The sequence below is a fragment of the Lagopus leucura genome, unplaced genomic scaffold (assembly GCF_019238085.1).
Source record: "Lagopus leucura isolate 7727_CA_CO unplaced genomic scaffold, USGS_WTPT01 Super-Scaffold_100030, whole genome shotgun sequence".
NCBI lineage: Eukaryota > Metazoa > Chordata > Aves > Galliformes > Phasianidae > Lagopus > Lagopus leucura.
In genome coordinates this window covers 2,196,372-2,216,142 of record NW_024962281.1, presented here as the reverse complement: position 1 = coordinate 2,216,142, position 19,771 = coordinate 2,196,372, and the positions used below count along the sequence as shown (strand labels likewise).

Here is a 19,771-nt window from a genome sequence, read left to right as displayed (position 1 = left end):
GGGGATTTGCTGGGGGGGGAAGGGAGGTGCACAAGTGGCAAATCACCGACAGCTCTGCTGGACCAGGCACATTGGGGTGTGCTTTTGGGAGGATGCAAAGCTTCTCCATGCCTTATCTTCAAGGCTATAACCTGATATGTCAGGATGGGGCAAAACCAGTCCTGCCTTCTTCTTTTGCTCCCACACATCTCTGCGCAGACCCAGCCAAGATGGCTGCAACCTGCAAGGGTTTTGCTGGAGGAAAATGAGTATCTCCAGCTGCTGCGAGTAATTCTGTTTTGGCTAAAACCAAACACAGCAGTCATGTGCCACAGCAGCAGCAGCGCTCAGGCCAGTGGCAGTCTGCTGAAGCACAAAGAGCCCCTTAATAGCTGAGATGGAAAGATAAGCACTGCCAAGCTATTTAAAGCAGAGCATTTATGCCTGAATAAAGTCACTCCAGTTTCAGAGCTGGGAGTTTGCCCGGAAAGCCGGAATTTACATTGCACCCCAGGGACTGCAGCACCCTTATACCCTTTCACATCTCCTTCCTTCAAAGCCATGCACCCCACCTGTGGGTTCCTCACTGCCTATATTGCAGCACACAGCTCGTAGTCTTGTTGCTTTTCTTGAGGAGCGGCAGTGACATTTGCTAGCTGGAAGCCTGCACCTCATCCCTGTGCCCTGATATCGGGCATGTGCTCCAGGAACTGTGCACCCAGCTTTGCAGGGTGGCAGGGAGTGATGTCTGGCTGTGCCCCAACCACCAGCCCAGCTCTGCTGCCAGGCAAGTCTGCAAATGCCATTGATTAGAAAGTGCTGGTGGAGAAAGGTAGGAGCGGCCAGACTGTGCTGGGAGACATGCAAAAAATGCACAGGAGGCAATAAACAGTGTCATGCAAATCTGCTTTGTACAACTCCTTTCTGCTGCAGTAACCTCAGGTGCTGTTTAGGACGTACGGGCAAGAAAATGTCTGTTTTTAAAAAGAGATATGGTTTTAACCAGATAAAAGCCCTTTAATTAGCCTGACGTTTTTGCTCATGTTTTATAGCTACATCTTTCCATGTGCATGCCAGAAAGATGGGGAGGCGTGGAAATCGCTGCTGGGATAAAGCAGATTATTGTAATGGAGCTTGGATGGATCCTCTGCTTGCAGAAAGCATTTATTTGGTGGTCCCTTGCCTTTGCTTTGTCATCATTCTCTGCACATCTGTTTCAGGATGGAATAAATGAGTCCATGCCTGAGAACCAGGTTGTTTATGTGATGCAACATTCAAATGATTTTTGGTTTTTGTATGTCTGGAAAAATAATTGTCATCTCAGTAGCAAGGGTTACCATAACGGAGCGCTCCCGTTACTGCAGGCGGGCGTGGGCCATTCTGCAAAGCACTTTTCTCCCAAATAGAGATGCACTCAGTCGATGCAGGGACAAAATTTATTGCACAGTGACAAAGGGAATTTTGGAGCCCACTGCAATACAAGTGATAGAGCTGATTAGCTGGGAAAGGGGAATTCCACCCCACGTTCCTCCACACAGAGCCCCACACTGATGGCACCGTGTGAGTCCCCACAGTGCAGTGCTGGGGCTGCAGCACCCCAACCCCAACCCCAGCCCATCTTGTGCTCAGTGCCTCGCTGCAGGGCTCAGCACAGGACCACCCCCTGCTCTGTGCCACCCGTGTGTGCATCTGAGCCCTCTTGTCTAGCCAGCGATCTGGTGGCTCTGCACAGAGCCCTCCATCCCCTTGAGTCTTGCAGCGATGTCCATCCTATCTCAGTTTACCCATCTGTAAATTGCTACCATATTTTCCCATCACGTTTTTTAAGCTGCTTTTCTGGGAGGATCACTGCCAGCTCACGTGCTGCCTCTAGCGATGAGATCTCTTCAGAACCATGGCCAGATTGGGGGCAATTTGCAGAGCTCTGCCCAGGAATCCACAGGCTGTGACCCACACCCACTGCACCACCCCCAGCTCCCATCCCACAGCCCTGCAGGGCAGTGCTGGCTGAGACCAAATGGGATCACCAAAGGAAATGACAGCAGAGATCCCCCTCGAGGCCCTGCAGCCATGCGGGTTGATGGGGTCTTGGACTGTGAAAATATATGCAATGTATAACAAAAGTGAAAACTGTCAGAACGGAGTATTTTGCACTCACTGTAAAACTGAAACTCAATTTTTTTTTTTTTTTTTTTTTTTTTTTTTGTGAAGAAATTCACTGATTATTTTTTTTTTCCATTCTAAAATGAGTTCTTTTCAAACAAAGAGATGAGGCTGTGTTTATAAATGAGTAATCGTTGTCCCACCTTCGAGCAGAGGGGATTTGTAATGGGAATACCTCGCTTTGCAGTGACATAACTCAGAGGGTGGTGAGGCACTGGCACAGGTTGCCCAAGGAGGCTGTGGATGCCCCATCCCTGCAGGCATTCGAGGCCTGGGCTGCTGGTCGGTGACCCTGCACATAGCAGGGGTTGGAATCAGATGTGCATTGTGGTCCTTTTCAGCCCAGGCCATTCTATGATTCTATAAGTGTGTGCATCTGTGTGCCAACTGCTCTGTGAGCCTGGAGAAGCAGAAAGCCACAGCTGGGCAGCAGTGTTTGCAGAAGCACCTGAAAGCCCTTGTGAACGTGAAGGAGGAGAAATCCTTTTGTTTCTACATTCTGTGTATTTTGGAGAAACGAGGACGTTTCTGCTGGCTGAAGGAGCAGTGGGTGACAGGAAGGAAGCCGTGCTTTTGCCATCTGCACCGTGGTGATGATGGTGATGGCTCTGGTTGTGCTCTGTGTTGCACGGCAGGGAACTGGGAGCAGGCACAGGGCTGGCAGAACGTTACAACACACTTTGTAAGAATCTGGGTCCTTCCCTTTCCTTTCAAGTCGGTCTCCTTCTCTTGTAGCCGTATTTGGATAAGAAAACACCAACAAGAAGACAACCAGACAAACCGAGCCCTTCTGTTTACCCATTGGTATTTGATCAGAGATGACAAAGATGATTAAACACCAAGATAAAGTTTCTCCTCTGCTACTAATTTATTGAGGAACTTACATTTTCTCTAGTGCATCATTTAGGTGATTAATAAAACTGGACAGTCTTCGAGGTCCCTCCCAACCCTAAGCCATTTTATGGCTCAGTCTGCTCTCCTGTACAGTTTTCAGCATTGGAGCATAGAAATTTCAGGGATTATTTTTTAGCCACCCATTCTTATTGAATTGCACACTATATAATTGAAGCACTGCTGATATTTTGTGCTGAACATGCTGGAACCCAAAAGCTCCAGCTCCAGTGCCCTGCAAGGGCAGCACCTGCACCAGCAGGAGCCTGGGTGGGGATGGAGAAGTTCTGTCCCTGTGAGGGGGGCATTGCCTAGGAGAGGCTGCAAATCCCACAGCCCTCATTTGGCTCCATTTTGGGTGTCAGAGGTGCAGAGGAACAGCCACAGATCAGTGAAGGCAAATAAAGGTTATTGACTTCTTGTGCATCCATACAGAGATAACTCAGCTCATACACTCCATGCAGGTGAGTTAACACCTCAGTTTATCGCCCAACCAGCACCTCCTGCAGCTCTTGGACTTAACATGACTTACGTTAAACCTTATCCTTCACAAAGAAGAGATTCTGTCTGCTCATTCCCAAGTCATTTCCAACTCACTGGTGCTGGGATTCTCCCCCTTTAGCTCCGTTTCTGCAGGCACTGTCACCATCTAGTGGCACTCTGCTCCTGGATGCAGGTGCAGCAGCTGCGTTGCCCTCCCCCGTTATCACTCATTTCTCCCGGGTGTTGGTGCCAGCTTTTACCAATGAGCACATTTAAAGCTGGCAGGTGTGGGTGCAGCCTTATCAGCCTGCATTTCCCTATGGCTCCATTAGGAAGTGGCTGTCTGGCTGTAGGAGGAAGGTGCTCCTGGTAAGTTCCTGAGGGGGGGTTCCTGGGATTATGTGGGGTTCTGTCTGAAGTGTTGTTTTCAGGTGTTTGAGTGCAGAGAGCTCTTATGGGTGAGCTTTGTGCTCTCAGATTATTGTAGGCAGTGTAGTGAGTGGTGACCTACTCTGAGGATCTCTGGCAATGACCCTATGGGGTATGTTTCTAATGCTTAGAAACTCAAAGGGAACAAGTGCTGTGGCTGTATACTGGGTTTCCACCCCCTTGCTGTGTCTGTGGCAGCCCTGGGGTGGGTGATGTATGCACTGAGCTGGAAGGTGGTACTGCCATGTGCTCAGTTTTGCAAGAGTAGTTTCTGTGTAGGAATGCAAGCAATGGACCTCAAATTGCAGCAGCAGTTTCCCTTCTCCAAGGCTGAGGAGTGACACTGGGCAGGCCAAGGCTCACAGTGTTCTGCCTGCTATTGTGGGTTTCTCAGAACTGATTTTCAGCACTTTAGATCCTGCTCGCTTTACATAACAATGTAACTTCTGGGTGCTTCTTCCCTACGTGCAGCTTCGGGCTGAGTTTCCTATGGTTGTGTGCCACTGGTGGTCCAACACCACGTGGAATATGGCTGTCAGCTCTGCTGCTAGGTACAGCCTCACTCCTTCAGCATGGGTCTCGGTGTTCAACTGAGAGAGGTTGTTTGTGGGATGCCAAAGGGAGGATGGAATTCTAAAAGCCGGGAGAGGAAAAGGCAAGGCTGGCTCTCCATCATGGTCAGCATGAGCTGCTGCACCACTCCTGCTCCATCCCAGCCCTGGGTGCATAGCTTGGCTTAGGAGAGACGTTTAGAACATTAAAGTTAAAAAATGGAAAAGCAGGCTGGCGTTGTGCTGTAACTTCTCCTGCTGCCAACATCTCTGAGCAGCTGAAGGTTTCACTGCAGGAGGAACATGGGGTCGCCTCCCTGGGGAGAGCGCAGTCCTGCACGGTGCGGTCGAGGGGCTGTGTGGACTTGCAGCCCCAGATAACGTCTCACCCCCTGCACTGGGAGCTGCGTGTGGTTTTTCAGTTTCCTATTTTTAACTTTAAAGATACCTTCCTCTATCCAAGTGCCCACAAGAGCCCTGTGAGCAGGGGAGAGAAGGCAAACAAGGAACCGTTCTAAGAAAAATGAAGGTAACCACATCTGAAAAAAAGAGCATAACCCTCACAGAAAATGAAAATGACTGCTTTTAGACCAATTAAGCAGCTTTTTATGATGATTATTATTAATCCTGGCTGAAGCTTGGAGCTAATGAATCATAGTGAGATGGCAAACAGATATCTTCCTTAGGACACCTGGTAGCCTCTTCCATGATAATTTGACACAAACTACTGAGAGGGTTACGTGAGTTTGAGTCAACATTTGAACTAAGCTATGAGAACTCATCTGCAATTAGTTTTGTTGTATCCTGTGTGTGGCACACAGGATAGGTGCCTATAGGAGAAAGATGGAACCTGTGCTCTTATTATTATTTCTAATTGTGATTGTTTCTGACCTTTCATTTTCCCTTTATTGGCATAACTCGGAAAAGGAAATGGGCCATGTTCAGCACATCTGCATCCTGGGTATTGCCAATTAAAGTACTTAGCGAGCTCATGCTGGAGTGAGAGGCAGCAATTGGAGGTTGGTTTATTTGCAGGTCCATTGAGCATTGTGGCATGGAAGGAGAAATCATGCTCGCAAAGCAGTTGGAATCTGCAATAGCAGCTATATGCCTATATGTATGGAGGCTTGTGTTAAGCTGCCTTAAATACCCAACCAGCTCCTCAGCAGCTGGAGCTGCCCACCGGCGAGGCACCCTGCCCTGGGAACTCACCTAGCAAAGGACACTGGAAGCCAAAATGTAATTAAGGTATTGGTGTTTGACCAGGATGCCGTGATCAGCTCTTGCAAGAGGTCACGAGGTCTCCACTAACCACAGGAACCTGGTGTGCATCTCATGGCACACAGAGAAAACCTTCAGTTAATGTTTCTGTACAACACATCAGGCTTTGATGTCTCTGTGCAGTAAACCTTCGTGCCTCATATAATAGGCTGCTGGGAAAATCCACTTACCTTTTTTGCTGACTTTGTACAAATGATTAATTGGACACCTACTCTGATACTTGCTCCCAGGTTTCTGATTCTTCCCACTGGTGTGGTTTGAGTTTGTCTATGGAAGGAGGAACAATGTCTGAAATGTCACCGTCCCCATGAGAAAAGCAAAGCTTTAAAATACTTCATGCAGCTGTTCTGCAGGACCTGCTTTTGCATCCTTTAAGAAAGGAAGTTTGGGGTTTTGGCTGACATGGTTACCCAGTGCCATGGTACATCTCTGGAGCACGAGGTGCTGGGTTGGGACTTGCACATGGGCTAATGGACACAAACCCATTAATGCAAGTTCTGACAGCGCAGGCCGGACTCGTATTTGTTAGTTTTAGGGTTCGTCTGTTCTCATTCCCCTAATTGTGCTCATTTTCTGCTTTAAAAATAATTGGCAGAAGCTTATGATGTGAAAACAAAAATCTGTGAAGACCAAACCTTGTAATGGAGCTCATGTATTGAGCTTTGCTGTCAAAGGATGCACCGAGAGGTGCGTTGTGCCACAGCCTGCCTCCAGCTGGGGCATGGGGTCAAAGCAGCTGAAAGGTTTTGATCAGACCTGAGCTGCTAATTTCTCACAGGTGGTCATGTGGTGAACCTTTGTTCCTGGGGCTCCTTCTGCTTTATTCCCATCTGTACTATGAGTTCAGTGGTGGCTTTGCTTTGGGGAGCTCTGAGGGCTCTGCATTGCCATGTGAAAGGAAAGCCTCTGTCCCATAGCCCCCAAAGCCTGGAGATGGGAATTCCATGCCAGCCAAGTCCTTGTGTATCCTTCAGTGAAGCTGCAGTGTGGTTTTTTTTTTTTTTTTTTTTTTTGTCCAAATGTTTCTTTATAAATCATATGCACATGTATGATCTCTTCTAAAGAAGATTCTCTTGTTGAATTAGCAGAAGCTTTCTGGGAAGCAGGGATAGAGAAAGGAGAGAAAGCAGGATGCTTGCAGCAATCCTGGCTAGACTGCTGTGTGACCTGCTGCAGGGCTGGGCATACCTGTGCTGGGCCCCCCAGAGCCTGGCTGAACTCAGACCCCTGCCTTCTGCTTGTGGGTCTCTGCGCAAAGCAGTGCTGGGTGCTGCGGCTGGGCCACGCATCCCCTGCTTTGTGACTCAGTGTTCTCTCCTATCTCCAGGAGGATCACAGACAGGGACCTCATTGAGGTCCTGTACAGTTTCTGTGCTGCCACAGTTTCACATGTGATTTTACTTATCTGTGTTTCTGAGCGATTTCTGGGTGTGTTTGGATTGTGAACCCAAGCTGTTTGCTTTCTTGCATGGTATGCTGCTGTTCCCTTGGCAGAAGGATGTGCTTCCAAGTGTCTGCTGTAAAGTCCAGCACAAGGAGCTGAAAATAGTCTTTTTGTGCTTATCCCAAAGTGTGGGATTGCAGTTTGCTGCCTCAGAGACTATTCCTGGAAGGTTCATATGCTCAGGCATGGCATTTTGTGAAGGCTTCATGGAGTGAGCTCCCCAGAATGGAAGTGCTTCCATTGTATGTCTTTCACGAGGGAGTCTGGAGGATAAAGCTGAATAATTCCTACATGGTCCTCTAAAAACTTCAGCCAAAATATTTGGGTGAGACCAGCACAAATAACCATGAAAATAGTGGAAAGGAATTAGATGGGAGATGGAAGCACACATTTGCAATGTGGGGGTGAGGCAGTTGCAGCCATTTTGTGGGCTGATTGAGGGGACCATTGGGACATCCCTTAGCAATTGCTGTTGTTTTTGCCAAAGTGAAATTTGTAGCTTTTTTTCAAAGCAAATACCCTTCTTTTTGTTGGCTTAAGAGAGACTGAAGTGAAATGCAGACCCTGCACTGGCTCTGCACAGTAATGCATTTCACTCCAAGAGAGCAGAGGGAATTGCTAAAGAGCCCTTATGGCTGGAGACCTCTACCAGGTGAAGAGATGCATCCAGAGGTTTGACTCCTAAGGCACAGATCAAAGCCCTAGAGAGTCTCTCTGAGGTGTGTAGGGGGGGGCTGTAGAATGCAGTGACTGTGAGGTTTCTGGTGGCTTTATAGCCAGCATGTGAGTAGAGATTATTCAATTCTGCTACAGAATTCCATAGGGTATAGTAGAAGAAAATGCAAGTAAGGCTTCATGTTTCTGCAGCACTTCATGCAAAGCCTTCTCATTGTTTTTGCAGCTCTGTCACATCCTTGTGGCATGAGGATTTCTTATACCTGCTGTTCTGGCAGTGGGGAGCTGAACGGCTGATGCCTGACTTCATGGAGTCATTACTCCTGTCTGCACTCTATGGAGCTGCCCATGATTTTTTTTCTCCTCTCAGATCTCACATGCTGGAGGCTCTGCAGTGGCCCCTGTTGCACAGAGCAACTAATTCTCTCCCCCTCTGAGAACAGAGAAAAGATGATGGGCTATTTTGTCAGCTCTGGACCCAGCTTCAGGCTGCAGTAGCTTTGACCGTGGCTGGCCCCACTCTTGCTCTGTGCAGATACATCAACTGCTTTTGTTTTTTAACCACATGAGGAAAGAAACTGCTCAGTGAATGAAGCCAGATGCACAGGGTTATGCTGAAGGACCTACAGCCCCTTTGTAAAGAGCTCCAACCAGAAGCTTTGGAAGAGGCACATAAAACATTTGTGGAATTTATTCCTGGCAATTAAAGGTAAACACATTATGCAGATATTCTCTTTTAACTACGCTGTACCCCTCCTTGCATTTCCAATCAGTCCATGTGGTGCAGGGCTGCAGCATGGTCTTTCTGTTCCTCATCATCTTGCACAACCTGCTGTAGGACACTGACCTGGAGCAGGGCTGAGGAGGTTCCCTGGGCTTTTATTGACAAGAATGGGAAGATCCAGCAACACAGGGCACCAGAGTAGCAGCTGTGAGAAGAGCATGCCTTCAGATGTTGGTGAGAAAAGATGCAAGGTAATTCTTGCAGTAGGGTCAACTCACAAGCTTGCACAAACACCGGTTTCAGCCTGGACGATCCCGTTGACCTGGGCAGTCTCTCCATTCATTAGTCAGCACAGCCTGACTGCCCTGCGCTGCGCCCTCAGCATGTGTTGGGACACGTTGTTCCATGAAATAAGCGAGTTAAAGCTTCCTGTGAGCTGCTGAAGCCCTGCTGCACTGAAAATAAAATGCCTTGTTAAAACTGGATGGGGTCAGAAGATGCCCTGTAACAGCATGGCTCAAATGCCCCTCAACTTCTTCCATACCCATTGTAGCAATACCAACCAGATGTATCCCCCATTGTAACCTGGGTGTCTTTAAAAAAAAAAAAAAAAGTTAATATCCGAAGTTAATGATTAACTCTTCCCTCAGAGTCTCATTTTGACCTCTGTTTAACCAGTGGCACCATCAGGGCATGCTGTGGCTCTTGCTGGCCAAGGCACGGTGCCACCAGCGTGGCCTGCGGCTGTGGACAGGACTGGTGGCAGCTGGGTCAGCACGGCTGATGCCATTCTCATGACACACAGGGACCAGTGCAATAAATAGGAGAGCCAGAACTTTCCAGGTGAAATGAAATTAAATCATTTGTGCTTGCTTTAATACAGGGATGTATGATATTATCTGTCTACAGCATTAGTCTGTTCTGCTGCCTTTGAAGCTAATAATTGGTATTAGGGTGGTGTGTTGGAGTTTCCTTGTTAGGTGAGATTTTGGAATGGATCTCAGTTATCCAGACAAATGGGCATTTTCATGGTATTACCCACTACCACATGATCTTACATATTCCTCAGCAGTGGCTGCGTTCAGGTTTGGGCATCACTGGGGTTTGGGGTTTTTCTTCAGCTAATTAAGAATTGTGAGAAGGGCAAAAACTATTTGGGGTGTTGGAGAAGAAAGGTTAAACTGGTAGAATGAGGCAAGCTTGGCTGAGTAGTGCTTAAGGTGGTCACAGCCTGTGGTGCTGTAAGGTTCCAACATCAGGAGGCCAACGTTCATTAGTGCAGTGTGGGGAGATGTAGGGAGAAGCAAATGCAGTTGAATTATCTGGCTGTGCCCTTGGAAACGACGTCTTAAAGGCACACGTTGGTTTCTTGCAAACTACATTGCTCAGAATCTCAAGGAGATCTGGTAGAGAGAAATCCCACAGCAGCACAAGGGAGGCTGGGCAGCCCAGGTGCTGCTTCCAGGCTTTGGTTCGTTGGTTTTGGGTGTAGCTGTTGACTCCGTTGCAATGGGCTTATATTAGGTATGAGTTGGATCTGGTTTGTGCAATGGCTTGAGTTTTTTTTGGATTACGAGTGCTTAGATGATGGCCACAAGGAATTTTAATTAGGAAAGTAAGCAAGGTTTTTCTGGGAGACAGGCAAACCACGAAAATTATTGGCAGTGAGAAAGCCAGCGAAGAACAAGTATCAGGGAATGTACATAGGTCTTATTAATAATTACCTAAATTGGGGTTTTAGGGATATCCACAAAAGAATCTCTTCAATGGCCAAGACCTAAACGATGTTAATGTCCCCTCCTGTGTTTTATCCGGTGTTCAGCTGTACTTACAGGCTCTCAGGAACACACAGATGAGACTCAGAAGGTGTGACCACGGCAGATACAATCCCTGACTGTTGGGATCCCTGGAGGAGCCCATTGGAAGCTGCTGGTCCTATCCCAGTGCCCATGGGAGCTCCCAGGCGCTGTTGAGGTGACTCAGACACAGGAGAACTCCTCTGTCTCACTGAACCACACATCCCTTGGATATCAACTAACCTGGGAAGGAGATTACCATGCTAACATAACGCATCCCTTGTTTGTGTTAAACTAACATGTCCAAACTCACAGGGAAGTGCTCTTGGAGTGCTTGCATGGCTAAATCAAGAATTCTAGTTCTGTCTTCTAGAATGCAGAGCTGCACACATTCTCCTCAGAATCCAGAGATGTTGCTGTGCTACTGATAAAGCCTTAGCTTTTCTTCATAGTCAGCTGATGGGACAGGTAGTGTACGTGGTGAATACTGGTATGGAGCAGGACACCTATACTGGGCAGGAGATGGCAGCCAGTGCTTGGTCTGGAAGCGTGGCTGGGCTGAGGAGTGTGCACATCTACTGTCATCTATTCCGGAGGAATAAGGGCACTGTCAGCTTCTGTGGTGTTACCTTCTGTTTCATAGAAAGATTTCACCAGAAACCCCTAAAAAGATTCTCATCCTATCTCTCCCTGTCTGGCTCTGGCTGAGTGCTGAAGAAGACTATTTGAGCAGTTGAAATGCGTTGACTTCTCAGGTGTATTCAAAGATCAGATCTCATTTTCTTTGGCTCTGTGGTCATGGCTTGCTCCTTGCTAATGCTACCTTTGTGTACCAGCAAACAGGGCTGCTGTCAAAGGTGCAGGAGGTCTGTGTGTGTGGGAGCAGAACCGGTGTCTGCAGCAGAGCTCCTGGGAGAGGGCGCTGGTTCTGGCACAGCCAGGGCATGCAGCTTGCACTGCTGCTCGGGACCAGAAGGCAGTTAGGTGCTGGTCACCTTTGAAAAGCTGCTCTTTAACCTCTTGATCTTCTTAATGAAATGGGAGGAACTTGAGCTTTCTTATGTGGATTTTGCTAATTAGTCCAGATGCTTCTAAAATGCACGTGGACTTTCAAGGCTATAGACACCATTAATGCAAAGTGCTTGCTTGTAACGGACTGAACACACCGGGGTGACCACAATGATCACACCAGCAGACTCCTGATTTTTAGGTTGCACAAGATTGCTCGAGGTGCACGTGGGAATGGGTTTTGAAATGGTGATGCTGCATTTTTCTGGTGTCCAGCTGGTGACAAAGGCTGTGGTAGGTGACCACAGGAGATAATGCTCAGTGCACCTGGTGCTCATTGCCTCCAACGCCCTGCGCAGAGCACATGACATCTACGTGTCTTTTAAGGTCTCCAGTCTTGCTGCTGTAGTATAAAGGGCTCCAACAACTTTGTGTGCCAGCTTGAAGGGGGAACACAACTGAAGTGTGTTTGAAGTTGCGCTGTTCTGAAAGCATGATTGATCTGTGAAGCCTCTCTATTGTCACAGACTGTATTCCTCTTAGCTCAGAAAAACAGACAGCTCCTTCAAGTAATGAATTTCAATATACAGAAGCAAATGGAAGAGTAGGAGGGAGGTGACAGTCAGGTGCTTCAGGAAGGTGCTGGAAACATGCTCAAACAACCATGAGGTCGCTCTGTGCCAGTGTCAGAAGCAGCTGCATGCACCTCTGCTGTCCTTGTGGAATGACTCTGTTCTTTCTGTTATAGCTGAGGCCATCAAATGGCTGGAGTAATGGCTTCTGGTGCCACTTTTGTACAGTGATTGTGCAGGATTTTAGACAGAGTTATTTGATTTCAGAGAGATTAAAGGTCATTTGTGAGTCTATATGATCAAGAGAAGTTTGGAAGGCTGGACAAAACCTGTCCCCACATTGGTTTTTCTGAGAAGCTGAGTGAAGAGCCCTTAAATTGTTGGGATAACCACAAGCTACAGCAGTGCAGCAGTTGTGCTTGGGGCTGGAGAGCCCTGGTGTTGGTAAGGGAACTCTGCACTGATGTTATGGACTTGTATGAAGGAACACACTGAGCAGCCATCATTAGAACAAATCCCATTTGTTTAATCTGACCTTATTTTTTTTTTTTTTTAAAGAAAGCAAAAATACCCTTCTTCCTATAAACCTAGAAGCTTTTAACCTCTTTCCTTCAATATGACACTTTCTGAAAATGCTTGCAAATGAGATTTTTTGCACGATGCTGCCATATGGTATATTGCTGCAATATCTTCCACTGCAGCTATTCCACAAGCAGATGATGATGCTTTTGAGAAGGGGAAAACCTTGTGCTGACTTTCTTGTGACCTACTTGGCTCAGAGAGGTGCTGTGCAGAGCAGCTCTGCACCTTTGCTGCGATGCTTTGCTGGGTGCATGGCTTACTGAGCTTTTGGGGGCATTTTTGGGTGGCTCTTGCCAGCCTTTCAGCTTCTTGCTTAGCCTGCTGAGTGTGGGTAGAGGTGGGAAGGGTCAGGGCTGGAGGGGAAGCTGGCATAAGTGCAGCTTGATGCTTTGAGCTGGATGGAGGGGGAGATGGGATGAGACCAACGCCTCCCAGTTGCCAAACTCCTCCAGAAGAGCTCGTGTGAGCCAAAGGAACTAACAGAGAGAGAGGAAGACCTAAACTAGGTCAAACCTGGCTTCAAAGTGGAACCAAGTGTTAACGCCTTGTGTGTGATCTGCCCTGGGAAAGTTCGCAGCCCATTTCTGTTTGGGGCTCAGCTGTAACGTATGTGTGCCACACACGGTCGTGGTGGGACTGCTGCTGCAGATGATCTGCAAGAGCCTGTGAATGTTGCAGGAAGGCTGCTGCTGTGCTCCTCTCCAAAGCTAGTCTCAGAAGGTGCCTTTTGCACAGTAATATTAGGAAAAATAAAGTTGACTCAGTCCTTCTTCTCCCTGATTTTTGTGTATGCTGCAGGATCAAACAAGGAGTGGTTTCCAGCATGGGAAGTACCATCCATGGCCTTGAGAGTGAAGGCTGTGGGCTCTGCTCTTTGGGGAATTTCTAACTTGTCATCTCTGGGTTATGTGGTTAAGCTCGGAGCAGGTACAGGGATACAGGATGTGTGGGCAGCTGCCACTGCAGAACTTGTTGGTCCTTAAATGAGAATGAATAAATTTCTTCACTTGTGTTTCCATTTGATGAGACCTTGCCAAGGGAGAGCATGAGAGTGGATTTCCCCAGGGGATGTAGGAAACTTGGGAGCAAAGTGATAATTCTTGCCCAGAGCACGAGCAGCTGTTAGTTGTCAGGATGTGTAGCACTGCCCAGAATTGCTGAGGGCTTTGCATGTTTCTGTGGCTTATCTTCCTGCACTTTATAGTTCCAGGCCCAAATTTTCTTCCTGAAGCCTTGAAACTGAATTAAAACAGGGTGTGACTTAAAGTCTGCTGTCATAACAATATCAGCTGGTCACCTTGAGTTCTGGATGTCATGCTCACATCATCCCATGGCACATTCCAGTGAAGGTCTGGCTGTGCCCTCCTTGAGCTGTTGGCTATAACTTAACAGTGAAGGCACACAAAGCTCTTTGCTACTTCTGTGAGAAATCTTAGGCTTAGGCACAGATGGAGGTGGACTTTGGGGATGGGATTCAGAGGGCACTGGGTCTCCAAATGGAGCAGGGAAGAAAGGAACAGGGAATAGCTGCTGTGGAACTAAACCTCCATTGCGGAATACAAACCAGCACTGGGAATGAGCAGCATGACTTCATCAGGGCACGCAAAATGAAAGAGAAACTATTCTTGAGTTTGTGAGCAGCCTGTCAAAGCATCGCCCAACTTGCAGGTTGGTGGAGGCTTTAAGTTCCCCTCCGGTCGATGAGGTTCCTGCAAGAGGAGAAACCTGGAGCATAAGAGAGCTGTGGTGCCGGAGGCTGAGCCAGGCACTGTCCCTGCTGCTGTGCTGGGTGCCCTTCTCAGCTGGAGCAATCTGATGGAAAGAGGAAAGGTTAGGGCCAAGAGAACGGGGACAACCAGATTTCTTGCTGAGGGAGGCGCCCCAGCAGTAGGGATGGAGGCACTATCAAAACATGAATGCAAATGGTGCAGTTATGTCTTTCAGGCTGGCACCTGAGGAGCACCTTAATGTCTTGCCAGGAACAGTGCTCTTAATGTTAAAAGAGAAGCTGCAGGCCATGAAAAGCAAGCAAGAAGAATTCAGGGCTTTCAGGTATAAACTTAAATATGAGAGTAGGTGGATAGGGAAATGAGAGATAAAATCTGTAGTTGTTTCAGGGAAAAGGGCAATCATTTGAGGGTTGAAAGTGAGTCGAACCATTCATCTTAGTGAAGGAGCAGGCGATTAAAGTTTAGGGAAAATCTGGAGACATCTTCTAGCTGCCCTTAGAGGAGAATGGAAGAGCATTTTGGGTCTGGGTATGTTCTCCTGGGGACATGCAGTCCTCTAAGGAGCATCCCACTTCTGGTAGGAAAAGGGAGTTAGTCTCCTAGAACTGGAAACTGTCTCAACAGTGGTAAATGAAGCTTTTGGGGTTTGGGACTGGTAACACAGAGGGGCAAGGTGCCTGGGAAGAACAGCTTTGGGAAGGGAATTGTCTATTTGTTCTTCTCTGCGCCTCTTGTGCTCTGGAAGAGTATTTCTTACAGAAGGTGGTGAGTTATAATAATCCTGTGTGAGGTGTGGTTGTCCTGCGTTGGGATTCAAATTGGTTGTGTCACAGCTGGAATGAATTTTGGGGGCTGCTGGAGCTCAGTGCCTGTGTCTGATTGACAGAGCAGGTTCACATCTCTAACACCCAACCCACAATGTGTCTGAGGCTGCTCTCATGGCCTGGTAAGTCCTGCCAGCCCCAGGGCTCTGTGTGTGTGCAGGCATGCTCTGCCTTTGGATAATGGTCCCAGCACATCTTTGATTAACATACTCATAGAAATTGTGTGGTGTTCTCAGGTTTCAGCCTTGGTTCTTCCCTTGCTGTTTAGTTTCCAATTTTGCCAGACATATTTTTTGCATACACATGTGGACATGTAAGATTTAAGCACAAGCCACGTACTGCAGAGCAGTGTGGGACGGGGTGCTCTGAGCACTGAGGTTTGCTCCTCAAACTTCCCTGAGCATTTCTGATCCTGCCGGGAGAAGTCTCCCTCCATGTAATACCAGGATCACTAGATGGCACATGTGAGCTGATCTCATCCTGGCACAGGACGTGTCATTTTATGTCCTTCTGAACATACTTCTGAGGGCAGGGAATGCACAGCACATCCAAACTGCCCTGTAGCCCTGGGAAGTGCCACACTGCTGTGCTCTGTCCCAGGAGCCTCAAGTCCGTGGTTCTGGTTGACCTCTGCCTTGTTCTGTTGGTGATTATTGTAGGAATTCCTGTTGCACAATGCTGTGCATTTGTCAGCAGTTGGTTTGCTCTCTCTGGGCTTGTCTCCCTTTCTGCTGCAGTTCGGACAGGTTCAGGCCTTGCAGGAGCCTCCTAGGCTGTTCTTTTATGGATTTGCAGTGGCAAAGCCCTCAAAGACAGTCCCAGCTCTTACAGGGGTTGTGTACTGAACCTCTTGGAGTAATGGAACTGCATTTCCACACCGCAACTGCTGTTTCTCAGAGCCGAGTGGAAAATTGCCTTTCCCTTGTCCAAGGTGGAGTAGATCAAAGGGCTGCATTTCTTCCAGACAACACATCTTTACAGCAAGCTGTTATTACTGTCCTTCTTGCTGGACTTAGGCCAGGCTGGATGCAGACAGGAAACCAAATCCCAAGGAGGAACAGGCCTCTGTTTTTGTGTAAACACAGAACTAAAAAGTCTTAAGTATTCTTGGCTCAAGTCAGTCACTGCTCGTCCCTGCCAGGCTCAGCAGGGTGGCAGATGTGGCTGGGAGGTTATAGCACTGCTCATCACCAGCTGTAGGAAATATTCCTTTAGGAATAAATCTTTTTTTTTCTTTTTCCCCCATGCACTCCTATAGCCCAACACGAGGGCTGGCTCTGGGCTGGGAGGTGTGGATTGTAACAACCACAGGGCTCCCATCTGAGGAGCTGGGAGCAGATGTGGTGCAGCTCTTCCAGCTCAGTGATCCTCCTCCACCTTCCAGGAAAAAAAAAACACAACTTTTTTTTCATGGAGCAGTCCCCTGACTTCAGCTGCACACTTGTCTCGTGCTAATGCAGTTCTCAGTTTCCAACCAGGAATGCAATTACAGCTGCACTCAAAGCCTGACTTTAATCTGATGCCAGGCCTTGCTTAAAGGGCTGAGGAAAGTATTTCTTCTTGCTGTCTCCTGACCATGTCATCCTTCCTCTCAAGTTTCTGATGTGTCCATGCTATTCTTGCCAGCCAGCGTTAGCTGACCAGTCTGAATATTTGGGGATATCTGAGCAGGGTGACTGGAGTGTGGTGGAATGGGTTTGAGAGCTGTCTGATGGGCCCCATAGGATCCTTAAGTTTGGAAGAGACATCTAAGGTCATCAAGTCCAAGCACCAACCCATCACTGCCATCCCCCTGACCACATCCATTCCAGCTCCTCCCAGCAAGGTCCTCTCTGTGGGCACATTGCTTCCCTGTCAGACTGCCTGGAAGGAGGTGAAAAGCTGCATGTGAAATAGCAGACGCTGCCAGAACCATCCACGTACACCCTCCTGTGTGGGTGTATCTATCTACTCTGGGATGTGCAACAACTTAATGCTATTTGTTAACACTAAAAAGTTGAACTCGCTCTGCTGTCTTACTCCATTACTCTGTAGTAATCTCCACCATCCTCAGAGCTGATTGTAGCCAGAGTCATCTGGCAACAACAGAATCGTTTTGTGAGCAGCATCAGAGACGCGGGATATCTTGTGTTATGTGCTCACCTCTGTGCTTTGGACAGACTTGCAGGCTGAATGTGTCCTGCTTTATTGGCTACTGAAATGCAGCTTTGTTTAGGGCTGAGGGCGCACACCCGTAGCTCAGCCACCTGTAAGTTTGCACTCCTGCATTTTGTTCTTGACTGCACAGCGAAACCCTGAAGTGCCAGACTGCATTGTATTAATCACATTGGTTTGCAGCCCTGTGACCACAAGTGGAAGTCTTATCTGCCAAATTAATACCAACGCTTCCTTTTACAGCAGCTCTTTGAGTTTAAATAGCCTACAAAGAATGTTGGCAGGTTTTTATCACTTATCTCGCATACCAAATCTTTGTAAAATCGTTGCTTCCAAGATAAGGTGGTCATGTAGATTCAGAAAACACTGTGGCTGTAGGGACATCTCACTGCTGTTCTCTGAGATCAAAAGAAGCTGTGGGAGTTTGCTGTTATTGTGGTCCCCCTTTATTTTCTGATGGTCTTCTTTTCTTACTTCCTTCAGCGATAGGAATGAAGCTGTGTTTAAATCAGCCCTAGCTATTAATGTAAAACACACAACATGGGGCATTTAAGCAGTGTTTTCCCCTTGTAATTTTGTTTTAGGCAGATAATTCTTACTGGAAACAGAAGGAAAAAAAAACCCCACAACTTCGTGTATGTTAGCCGTGTAAAAACGATGAATGAAAGTGCTGCTTCCTGCCCCCGGGTTGTGACAAACGGAACGGGAAGAAGCACGTTTTGACACAGAAGGGCTGCCCATCCCGTGCCCTGTGCATCACCACCGCCGCTCCAAGCAGACGCGGAGCTGAGCACCGGCAGAAGGCGCTGAGGGCACAGCAGGCGCACAGCCCGGAGCGCTGATCCACGGCTTTGTGCCCGACTCGCGTTTATTTCCTGCTCACACTGCATGAAACTGCACCCAATGCAGGGTCGCAGCCGCACAGCGCCGGGGATACGGCACAGAGCTTAGAAATAATCCTGTCGGATTTATGTAACAAAGAGAGGAACGGTTTCAGGTTTTCCACCAAACGCAAACCTTTCTGAGTGCCAAAGTTTCCAGCGGTGAAGAACGTTTGGGTGGACCTTGTGTGTGAATTATCTGGGGGCTTGTTAATTGTGGAATCCATCTTTATGTATTCTCTGTTATTCTGTTTCCACCTGGAAGAGTAAATTAAGACACAGCGTTACCCAAACCACGGACAGCCAAAGCAGGAGAGGGAATTGATGTCTAGAGTAAAATGCTCTAAATATCTAAATGCTCTTATTCTGCTGCTGGAACCTCTTTCCTATCAGGTGACATCACAAGCAGAGATTTCCCCCTTGGGGACAGGCGGTGTGATCCCCCGTTTATCCGGCACTCACCAGCGCAATTTGCAGCTCATGGAGTGGATGGGAAGTAGAGCCCTGCAGAGCAGCTGCCACCGCTGCCAGCTCCATCCCAGGGCGTCTGCTGCCATCTGCTGGCAGGCGCGTCATGCAAAGTGCTGCCAACGGTCCTTCCCTGAGCGCCTCCGCTTCGCAGCTCCTTCACCCACTGCTGCATCACGCAGACATCTCCGGTCCTACCCGTGCCCTCACTGCGAGTCCTCTGGGATATAAAAATCCCCTAAATTAGGGAAAGATGGAGGGAATAGGCTGTAATCTCTGCAGAGGATCTCAGCTCTTCACGCATACTTTATGCTCTTCTTTCTTTTCTTTATGTTCCCTAACTACAGACAAGCAATGTGCTCCTTGCACGCCACGTTCCCACACCTGCTCCTTTACAGCCTGCTTATGGCCTTTACAGTTCTGCTTGAATGCAGACACGGGAGCTTTCCATCAACTGGAAAATAGATCTGCTCCAATCTGATAGGAAATGCTCATCCACTCCCAAGAAGGGGATGAAGTGAACAACAGAAATGACAGCTGGACCACAGCATGGGGCGAAAACATGGGCTGAGCTGAGCCACCTCTGGGCTTGTGGCCCAGCTCTGGGGCTGCTAGGGCCCTGCAGAGGGGCCTTCCCAGGCCCCTGGTTTATGTTGATGCAGTTCTCGAGTGCCGTGTGCTCTGGGTTTGTTTTCCAGCGGATGACTCTGATCTCCTGTGACCGCAGTGCAAAGAGCTGTGCAAATTTATGGGGCAGCGCTGCTGGGAAAGCGATGGGGTGAGCCAAGCAAACACGCTGCTTTGCTATCTGCTCCTGATATGTGAAGGAGAAAAAGAAAGCAAGGAATCATTGTTAAAAATAATCATAAAAAACTTTGCACGGATGGGATGTGGAGCCTTTGTAACGATTTTTCTGACAACCCCTCTCCCCATATGCCGCGGCTAGTAGGGCCATATCAGGACCAGCAGTTCTCCGGGCGGATTGGTGCTGCTTATCTCTGGGGGACGATCGGAGCCTCCGGCAGAGCGGAGCGGACGGGTTCCTATCTCTGACAGCAGGGTTTTGCTGCGCTTTGTCACAGGGAGGACGTGGGTTTGGAGTCAGCCCCAGCTGAGGCTGATTCACGCCTCCAAGA

The 19,771-nt window shown here is 48.2% G+C and overlaps 1 long non-coding RNA gene across 1 annotated transcript; it reads left to right on the top strand.

Annotated features, from left to right (window-relative positions):
• Nucleotides 1–3,828: 3,828 nt before the first annotated feature.
• LOC122185625 lies at nucleotides 3,829–19,011 on the top strand. The gene is made up of 4 exons (XR_006180934.1): nucleotides 3,829–3,885; nucleotides 8,267–8,605; nucleotides 8,735–8,871; nucleotides 17,871–19,011. It is a non-coding gene; the product is annotated as an uncharacterized LOC122185625 (long non-coding RNA).
• Nucleotides 19,012–19,771: the final 760 nt, after the last annotated feature.